Source organism: Poecilia formosa, unplaced genomic scaffold, assembly GCF_000485575.1.
Source record: "Poecilia formosa unplaced genomic scaffold, Poecilia_formosa-5.1.2 Scaffold329, whole genome shotgun sequence".
Lineage (NCBI taxonomy): Eukaryota > Metazoa > Chordata > Actinopteri > Cyprinodontiformes > Poeciliidae > Poecilia > Poecilia formosa.
Window position 1 is genome coordinate 42,204 of NW_006800268.1, and position 9,801 is coordinate 52,004.

The 9,801-nt window shown below is 37.9% G+C and overlaps 1 long non-coding RNA gene across 1 annotated transcript; it reads left to right on the top strand.

Moving 5' to 3' along the window:
- Positions 1-2,177: 2,177 nt before the first annotated feature.
- LOC107833107 (uncharacterized) lies at positions 2,178-9,801 on the top strand. Its single transcript, XR_001658817.1, has 2 exons — positions 2,178-4,925; positions 4,969-9,801. It is a non-coding gene; the product is annotated as an uncharacterized LOC107833107 (long non-coding RNA).

Sequence of the window (9,801 nt, forward strand, 5' to 3'; positions counted from 1 at the left end):
CTGAATCTCTTCAGTTTGTATCAAAGACCAGAGGCAAATAGAGTACCCAAACACTTCACTCCATAACAGTAGCTCTACTTCAACACAGTTTTACTCAAGTAAAAGTAAAAAGTACAGCGTGGTAAAAAAAAAAAAAAAATACTAAAAGTAAATATTTTCAAAAAAGTAAATGTAACTGAGTAAATGTAACGAGTTACTAACCAACTCTGCTCAGGACAAGATGAACCGCAGATCATAACATCATTGTTTTCATTGAAATTAACAATAATTTAGAAATAAACCTTGAAATGAAGCAAAATGAAGCACATTGAGTGTCTAACATAATGTAATACTGTTTATTATCCCAAATACATGACAGCTCAAACAGTCACAGTAGCTGGTTTCAAGTGCAGTAAAATGGTTTTGAAGGCTTAAACAATACTAAAAATGTGACAGATTATACACTTTGTCAAACCACCACTCCACGACTGGGAAATCTGCTCCGTCTCCTGGGTGGAGCCTCCGTCACGTCCGAGGTGGACAGAACTTGTTGGCTGACAGCTGACATATAATCAAAATCTCAGCTTTGGCCTGAGAAATCAGAAAATCTCAAGACATATTGTTTCATCCCACCAGACACATGAGAAAATGTATGTGTGTGTTTCCTGGCTGGTATGTAATTATACCCGCAGTGTGTGAGTCAACACTGCTGACAGTGGAGAGAAATGATAGTCCATCAGGTTTCTCTGGAGAGACGACTCCCCTGATAGCAGTCTCTAATCAGCCCTCATATCCACCTGTCTCAGCTCTAACACACACTCTGCATTAATACACTGTGGCCAGACGGAAAGCACAGTCACTAACTAACCAGTTGGATCCCGTGGAGAAATATGTAACAGTAATGAAACAAGAAACTTCCTGCTTCAAATTGTATTTCCTTATTTTTTTATTTTTTATTCCATCCAGCACAGTTTTCACGCCGTTGTGTTTCATCAGGTTGTTTGCTTCTCATATCCGGCAGCAAGTCTCCCAGGGAAAGGATATGTAAGGACAGGATATATTCTGATCCAGCTATTCTCTATTTTTTTGTTTTTACATGCAATAGAATTTTTATAGTAGCAAACAACTTTGCTTTTCTAAATGAACCCTCAATTCTAGTACTGGAATAAAAGTATTGATACTCAAGGTCAAATCTTGGTCAAAAGCTTACTCAAGTTAAAGTATTGAAGTGTTTACTTTTGAAAACACTCAAGTACTCAAAAGTCCGAATTACATTTATTATCGGTACGTTGCTGTTTTGTTTTCTGAGTGCTTTTATAGAACCTTACCACCTGATGACAATGTGGAACCACCCGGCTACAAAATTCACAAAATGATATTACACTACCTTACAAATCATACAGCTGTCATCTATAGCCTTTTTTAAAACTTTTAATTAAAAAGACTGAATTTCTTTTGGTAGACATGAAATACTTTTTGACAGATGTAAAACTCAAAGTTTTCATAAAACGTTTCATGTTTTATTAACATAAAAACTCTAAAAGTAACATACTCTTTAATAAATAATGGGATCTTTGACTTCAGTGGCCCATATGAATTCATAAAAAATGCATTTCAAGTATATTGTACTTTCAGTCAGACCTGCCTCGCTGCAAAAACATAAAATTGATTTTGTTAGTAAGTTGCAGTTGTGTGATATTGTGTTCTAGTACAAATATCTTAGTACACTGAAAATAAGACGATATTAACTCACAAGTAACTGTCTTCCAGGAGTTTGCTCCTCAAACTAGTGTAGCAAGCAAGAAAAGGAAAAGTTTGACAAGAAAAAGACAGAAGGAACCGTCCAGCAACACACTGCTGCAAAAACCAAAAAGAACGTGATTAATAGAAAATATTACATATTTTCTTATAATCAAAAGAGAATTGTGATGAAAAGTTGTATTATTATCCGATAATAACATTTTTCTTCGCGGAACTCATGGCCATTTGGTATTAAGGTATGAAGCAGCTTTTATGCTAAATGAATCGTGAATAAAAAACATTCTAAAAGTTTAAATTTTTTTACATGTTTTATAGCATTGTCTGTGAGTTTGCAAAGGGGGTTCCTGGACAGAGCTCAATGCTCTTTGGGGGCATGAAAAATTTTTTAAACTCTTGCTACTAAGTATAGACATAAGAATGCCACATAACCATTTTATTCTACTTTTTATTGCAGTCTACTTTCACATATACATGAAAAAGATCATTGGTACTCCTCTGTTGATGACCAAAAAGCCCACAGTGATCACTGAAATAACCTGAAAGAAAAAGCAGTAATGAATAAAAGAAATACTGAAAATTATCCAGCAGACATTGCTTTTAGATTGTGATTCAACACACTCATTCTAATTTTGTTCACATCTGAGTAGAGTTTGATAGAGTTGAGTTCCAAAATATATCAACATGGTTTGTGAATATAAATATTTCATGGCAAAAAGAATAAATAATGCATGACACTGTTAAGGTAACATACGAACACTGATCTGTGGCCAAGAGGAGAGTAATAAAGATCTACTAGTTCTTCAATATAACAGTGTTCTTTAATGCACTGCAGAAGAATGGATAAAATGTCTCATCTCCACAGTGAATCACAGGGAGGTGTTTGAAGCCTGGCTTCATTATGTGTGAAGTAAGGCCTGGCAGAAGGTCCTATGCTATGCATGATATGTTTTCTGCTGACACTCGCCACACACCTGTGCTGTTTGTTGCTGTTTATTAATTGAATGTGCAAGAATACACACACACATCCTTGTACTTCTATACAAACTGAGGACTTCCATTAATTTTAGTAACTGCATTTATGCCTAAGCCAGAGATTTTCCCTAACCTTAACTAGTAATAGTCCATTGCTAATCCTAACCTCAACTAAAACTAATTCACACCTTACCTATAACCCTAACCCCTAACCCTAAACAAATGGGTCCACCATATTAGAACCGGGCATTGGTCCCCATAAGGCCCATTTGTTTTCAGAAGGTTAGTAAATATGCGTGAAATTATCCAAATTAGGATAGTTAAACAAGTTTACACACGTATCTCTTTCAGTCTTAAAGACTTTGAATTTACCTTTTCCACATCCCTAACATCACTAGTTTATTTCTAACCCTAACTGTTACCCAAACTTAAACTACTCTATACCTTTAAACCTAACATGTAAATCTTGAACAAAACTGCAAAAACAAAGTGAGAACCAGAAAAAGGTCCATAAATGACCTCCCTTTGTTGGCGAATATGGTGACAACTATGAAAGTACATATATACATAGTATGTATTTCTATCTGCACAGTCTTTGTGTCGACTTCCATTCATTTTTCACTCATTTCTATAGTCTAACACTGACTGTTTACCCTAAATTTAACCATAAGCAGTACTTGCATAACCTTAAACTTAACCTAATCTCAATTGTGCACTTCTTCTTACTTGGGCACCAAGTAAGAAGAAGTGGGCTTCTTACTTGGGCATACTTGAGCAGGGGTCCCCACAATGTTGTTTGTTAGACAAATGGTCCTGCAATGTATGAAATACAAGAACACACACACACATACACACACACACACTACTACTAGTAGTAGTGGTTGCACCTTTTCTCTCCTTCTGTCTCTCATCTCTGAGCAAATGTAGTGGAGGTCAGGAGGTACAAAGGCAGAGTTTCAGTGGTGGCACACTTAAAACAGAGTAAATTCTGTGTGTTCATACATATGTGTGTGTGTGTCTCTGAACTTTGAGCCCAGTCCTTTCTTCACCAGATGTTGGTTTCCATTTCCATGTCAGCTGCTATTGTTTGATCTACAGAAAGCAGGAACCCTCACACTCAATACACTTCTTTTTGTTGTTCCGTGAACCAAACACGAGCCACACACTTGATGTTGTTGTTAGCCAGTTCTTGGACAAAACTTTTTTTCTTTAATACACAGGTGTACACTGTAAAGTTTTCCAGGAGAGAACAGTTGAAACACAAATTGAGCAGAAAATGCAATTCTACAAAAAGCAGGAACAGCAGGAAGACAGTCACAGTACAGTCACTTCAGAGCAATACTGGCACTGGAAAACATACACACAGCCGATAAACAGTAGCTTTCCTCTTCAAATGAAAACACTGTGATTACACACTGGGAGGAAAGATATGGAAATTCTGAGCAAGACAGAAACAGCAGAATTTCACGAAACTGCGATTGGGCTTGCATTGCTGTGTCTGAACAGTTTCATATCACCACTGTGAAAAATCTTTAAAATGATTTCAGGTTTTTAAATTATTTCACATGAAAGGATCTGCTCACTCACTACATAGTAACTGTTTTTCCAGCATTGCGGCTCATTTACCTTTCAATGCAAAGTGTCAAAATAAATGTGTTTAGTCTTACATGCAACTGAAAGATTGGAATCTGACCCTCTAGCAGCAGCATATGATGTTATTAGGAGTGTGTGTGTTAAACTCAATGAAGAGCACCAAGACCAAAAAGAATGTGGCTGTAATAATCCTCCATTTTAAGGCTGGAATGTTTTTTTTTTTTTAAGGAACATACAATGGCAGCATTTATTTGTTTATTATTATTTAAGTATTAAAGAGAATGTAATAAAACACAATAACATGTTAATCCTCTTTGTCACAGTTTTGGGCTCCCAAATAGCCTGTGTTGGAAGCTCTCTTCATCATTCACCCTATTTGTTCCAGCTGATCAAACAAATTACAGGAGTGAATTAAAAAAGGTAATCACTGCTGCAGTTTACCAGAACAGGAGAACAATTTGTCTGGCTCACTATAAATAAGAAACACATTTTTTGTGTGCTCCTTTCCCGTAAATCTATTAATGTTTTTAAGTGACAGCTTTTACAAATGGATATAAAAATAGTTTTATTGTAAATGTTTTTCCAGCAACAAAAGGCAAATGATTGATGGTAATTCAAAAGTGTGGACACTTCTGTCCAAAGTGCAGACACTTCGGACAGAAGTGTCTGCACTTCGTACAGAAGGTGTGGACCCGTGGCTATTGAGAGATTGCTTGATGGAGACGTGAACTCTGTTGACTTTTTAGACAAGTTCTAGTGCAAATATCTTAGTACATTAGAAATACGACAAAACTAAGTTGCAAGTTACTTTTCACAAAGATATAAGTCAGCAATTCCTTAATCTTGATGAAAGGGTGCAGATAAGTTCTTTTATAAAGTGAGAAATGTTTTAAGTGAAATAATCTGCCAGCGTAGCTAGCACTTTTTGATCAATTTAAAAGAATTATAGACTTAAAACAAACTCCTATTTCCAACTGAAATATTACTTGTGAGTTAGTTTTGCCTTATTTAAAGTGTACTAATAAATGCTCACTAGAAACTAGACCAAAAATATTGTGTTTTTGCAGAGTAGAGGCAGGGTAAATGATGTTGACCCTGTTTGACTAATATAGGAACCTGCAAAGCAAGACGTGGCGAGTGCAACTAAGCTGAAGTAACGATAGAGCGTGTGGATGCAGAAGAACTTAGAAGTGATTAAAGGCTTTGCAGAAACAGTGATTTTTACGTTTCAGACACAGCATGCCATGGGAGAGGTATATGACCCACAGAGTAGAAAGAGGCACTAATGCACAGAGAAGATGTCACTGTGTGACACAGAGTCGACACCTCACTCTGCAATATAAACACTTTTCTTGAATGACACAGTCCAAACCCCAGCTGCTGTTGAGCTTGTGCTATACATCTGATTCTGAATAAGTTGTACAACACAACTCGCGTGTCTGAGTCACAGGTCTGATTGGGTTCTCAGCCAGGAATAGAAAACTTTACATTCAGCAGCAGCTTTACGAAAGGATTCACAGGAGAGATTAGCTTCTATAAAAAAAGAAAGAAAAAAAAAGAGGAAAATGGCTGCAGGTTATTAAAGTCTCTTTACAAAAGCAAAAATCTGGAGGCAACACTGATTACACACTGCATACATACAGGCTAGGCTGCTGTGATCTTTTGACATTCCTAATGAAAAGATATGTTTTGGTATCCTGAAGAACGATTTCCTCAGTGGGATGCACTTTTAACTTTTAGCATATTTCTAGCCGATTTCCGATCTACACGTTTTCTAAAGCTCTGACCTACCCATCCCACTATAAACTGACTTCAATTTCTCTTAAAGAACTATAATTAGCAGCATTCAAAAATGCTTTTTTAGCTTCACTGATGTCAAACAGCCTTCACTATTTATATTAGGGGAAAATGTCAGTGTAATGTCTACATGCATTTTATTAATTTAAAGCAAAGACAGATTTGGAGTTGACATTTTGAAACTGGGGTTGTGCAGTTAATTTTCCACAAGGAACAATTAGCAACTGTACTTTTGATTAATGTTTTGTGTGTTCATGTAAAATGTCAGTGAAGTAAAACCAAAGCAGCTTTGTCTGTTTTTGAGGGTTGGACCAATGGCTGAACAGTACATTTCCAAACAAGGAATTGATAATAAACTGTTAATATTTATATTTTTTCTCTCCATCTGGCAACAGTAGACAATACATTTAGCCTTTAAAATGTGACACACCACACTGACTACGGGATTTTTATATTTGTTGAACTTCAATTTAGTTTTACATAAACAATTGAAGAAAGGTCCCCTATCTCACTACATTTAGCCTCAAAATTCATGTTCAACTTCAAATTTATGGATTTTTGCCATGAACTGATTTCACCCGGAAAAGCGACATATTTATGCCTGCAAAACGATTAACTTGTTATGCTTGACACATATATCTAAATGTCTGCATGTGGCATGAAGGCGGTAAAATGCCTAGATCTGTTTCAAAGGCTTTAGCATCTCAGTGATTAGCGCAGTGATTTTAGATTCGCGTTACCAGCTGTAAACATCAGTCTCTGTCTACATGTGGCCTTGAGAATGTACATTTTTAGCTGCGATAATTTGTATAGATTGCCAGCATTTCCAAATCCAGCCTGTGTGAAAACTGCTAAAGGTTGAATGCTTGAAAGAATAAAACAAAGCAAGTTTGCTTTAAAGTATTATGTGCGTTCCTGACACATAGTTCCAAATAACTATGCTAACTTCAGTTGCTATGAAAATGCTGTATTATCAAATATGACATAAAAGAACTTTGACTTTGAATTTTAATGCCTTGCCTTGTCTTTTGTCTCTAAAAACTTTTTGAAACTCTGCCTTCAGGAAGTCATCACAACATGGCTCCTCTATTAATCCAACATTTTTACCAGCTTTGTACTGAGATGCAGTTTCTATCATGAGCTCAGTAGATGTGTAGTTCCACCAGGTGTTTGCTAATTACTGCTGGCTAGTTTGAAGGAGCTGAGTGGGGCTATGGACAGAGAGGAGGAGCTGCACCTCAAAGGTGGGGCTCAGTCCACCCAGGCGTTTTACACATCGGAATGGTTGAGGAGATTGAAGGATTTCTCAAACATGCATGAAAAAACCAAGGCAACACTCGGGTAGGTTTTCAATGATGCAATAACAATAGCAGAGGATATAATTCTCCAAACAGTCCCTTTAATACATTCAGCCTGTTGTCAACTGCCATGGTTAAAAGTTGAAGATTTAATAAATAAAGCTTCAACTTCAGAAAATACACTGTCCTTTTAAATATCTAACCACAGTATTTACTTTTTCTCTCCTTGCTGATCCTGAAAATGGCTGACAAAGAGTCTCCTCTCAACAGTAACAACTTCTATGTTAAGAAGTGTTACTGTTAGCATGACCTGATTTGTGAGTTGAAAACTCACAAAGCCCTGAAAACTGTCTGTTTGGGGATCTGGCAGCATGATTTTCCTCTGCTGGAAAAAAAAAATCTCTGTTTTTATAAACAACAATTTTCTCCTTGCACCATGACTGATGAAGTAATTAAGGTGAACTCGTGTGACACTTTACTTACACAACTAGTAGATCTTAACTCACACACTTCAATGTGCTCCTGTGTCATCTATACGCCTTAACGATGGGATCTGTCGGCACATGCATCATCCGGTATCTGCGTGTGTGTGTGTGTGTGTGTGTGTGTGTGGCGTTCTCACGGCTGCCTGGCCAGTTGCCTTCTCCCCTCCTCAGCTGTAATTAGCGTGATTGGAGAGCGAGGGATGGGTAGCAACCCAGGAAGAGATGGTGCTGATGAGGCTATTCACCCTGCTGTGGAGCCCGCCTGGCGCCGCTCCTCGGCAACAATCTGCCATACTCTCCGTCTCCGTTTCTCTCATCAAGCGGCGGCCGGGTGAGAGCGCGTGTTTGTGTGCTTGAGAGGCTGAAAAGGACGCTCGTTTAAGAAGCACTCGTTGGAACAAAGTTGATTACACATTCATTAAAGCCCCCAGTCCCTTGTTCACCCACTCCACTCGACCCGTCCACAGCGCAGCAGCGTAGTGTGCAGTCAGTCAGTCAGTAGCCATCAGAACCAGTCCTGGCTCTCTGGTCATGATGAGGTTAGAATCAGGTGATGGGGTTGCTTTCTGGAGAGAACATTTACAGTGCTCATTCAACTCCTACACTCCTCTCTGGCTCAGACAGCTGCACTATGCTGATACTAGGAGTGTGTTACATCACGGCAGGCCCATCGTTGAATTTCAAATTTGATGGCTCCTTTCTGTTTAGCGTTACTTCTTTGACAAAAAACAACAAAACAATCTAAGAAAAATGACTGTGTGGTTAAGTCTCTCTCAGCTTGTAGAGTGGAGGGTTTCTTTTCCTGAAGTTTTTCTGTGGGATAAAGGTCACTTATAGTGAATCCATGGACAGGAATGAACAGACAATAGTCAGATCAGGTGTTAACCTGTGAATCCAGTGAAGCTTTAAGTTCTTATATGAAGCAGACAAGTATAGTATTCCAAGTAGGTGAGGAAGCGCTAAGAAGGTTAAAGCTGCAGTATGTAACGGTTACAAAGAACATGCTTTTTTACATATTTATTAAAACTATTATGACAGATAATCAGTGTAAAGAGTAGAGATCCACTTCTGACCAAAATCACCCAATCAGAGTCAGGAGGGTCTTAGCGCTGACAATCAACCTCACGTACGCACTGCTCAATGTGCTAGTGGCAGAGAAACAACTTACTGTTGCAGGAAAACCATTTATCTACCATCGTCATTGGCTATGCTAACCAGCCTTAGCATTGGTGGCAGGCTAGGTTGTGGTGAACCAGCTGTAGCTTAGCAAAGAGCAAGGGGGAGTGAGTGAGCACAAGAGTGATTGACAGCGTTAACACCCTCCTCCTGGCTCTGATTGGTTGTTTCTGACTGAGTGGTGTATTTCTGCAGTTCAAACTGGGAGCATTGGGAGAAGACTGGGGAGCTTTTCTTCCACATATTTTCCATTTTAACAAATATGTAAAAAATGGATTATTTAAAAACAAAAGGCACATACTCCAGCTTTAAATCAGAGTATGAAACTTGTGTCAGTATCTCTGGGGTTTGTTAGTTGTACTTTAGTAGGTATTAAATACTATTTTTAAACTTCATAATTTAACCTAAACATGATCATTAATAGTTTGGAAATATCATTTTATTTGTAAATGCTAATAACCACCAACATACTTTTGCGCATTTAAAACAAACCGCTTAATTTTTTATGCTTTTTGATCAGTTTCATTTTTATTTATGTTTCTTTTTTTGCCAGAACTTATGCTGACAAGCAGCACTCTGCACAACCACTGTAGCAAACCCACTGAAATAATTACACTGAAAGATGATATATCTCCCCGTTCAGTTCTCTGACTCTTAGAGCAGCATGACAGCGCCGGCAGCATCAGGACCGCCGGTCTGGTTTGGAAAATAAACACCTCAGAAAGCCAGTTCTATTCCCT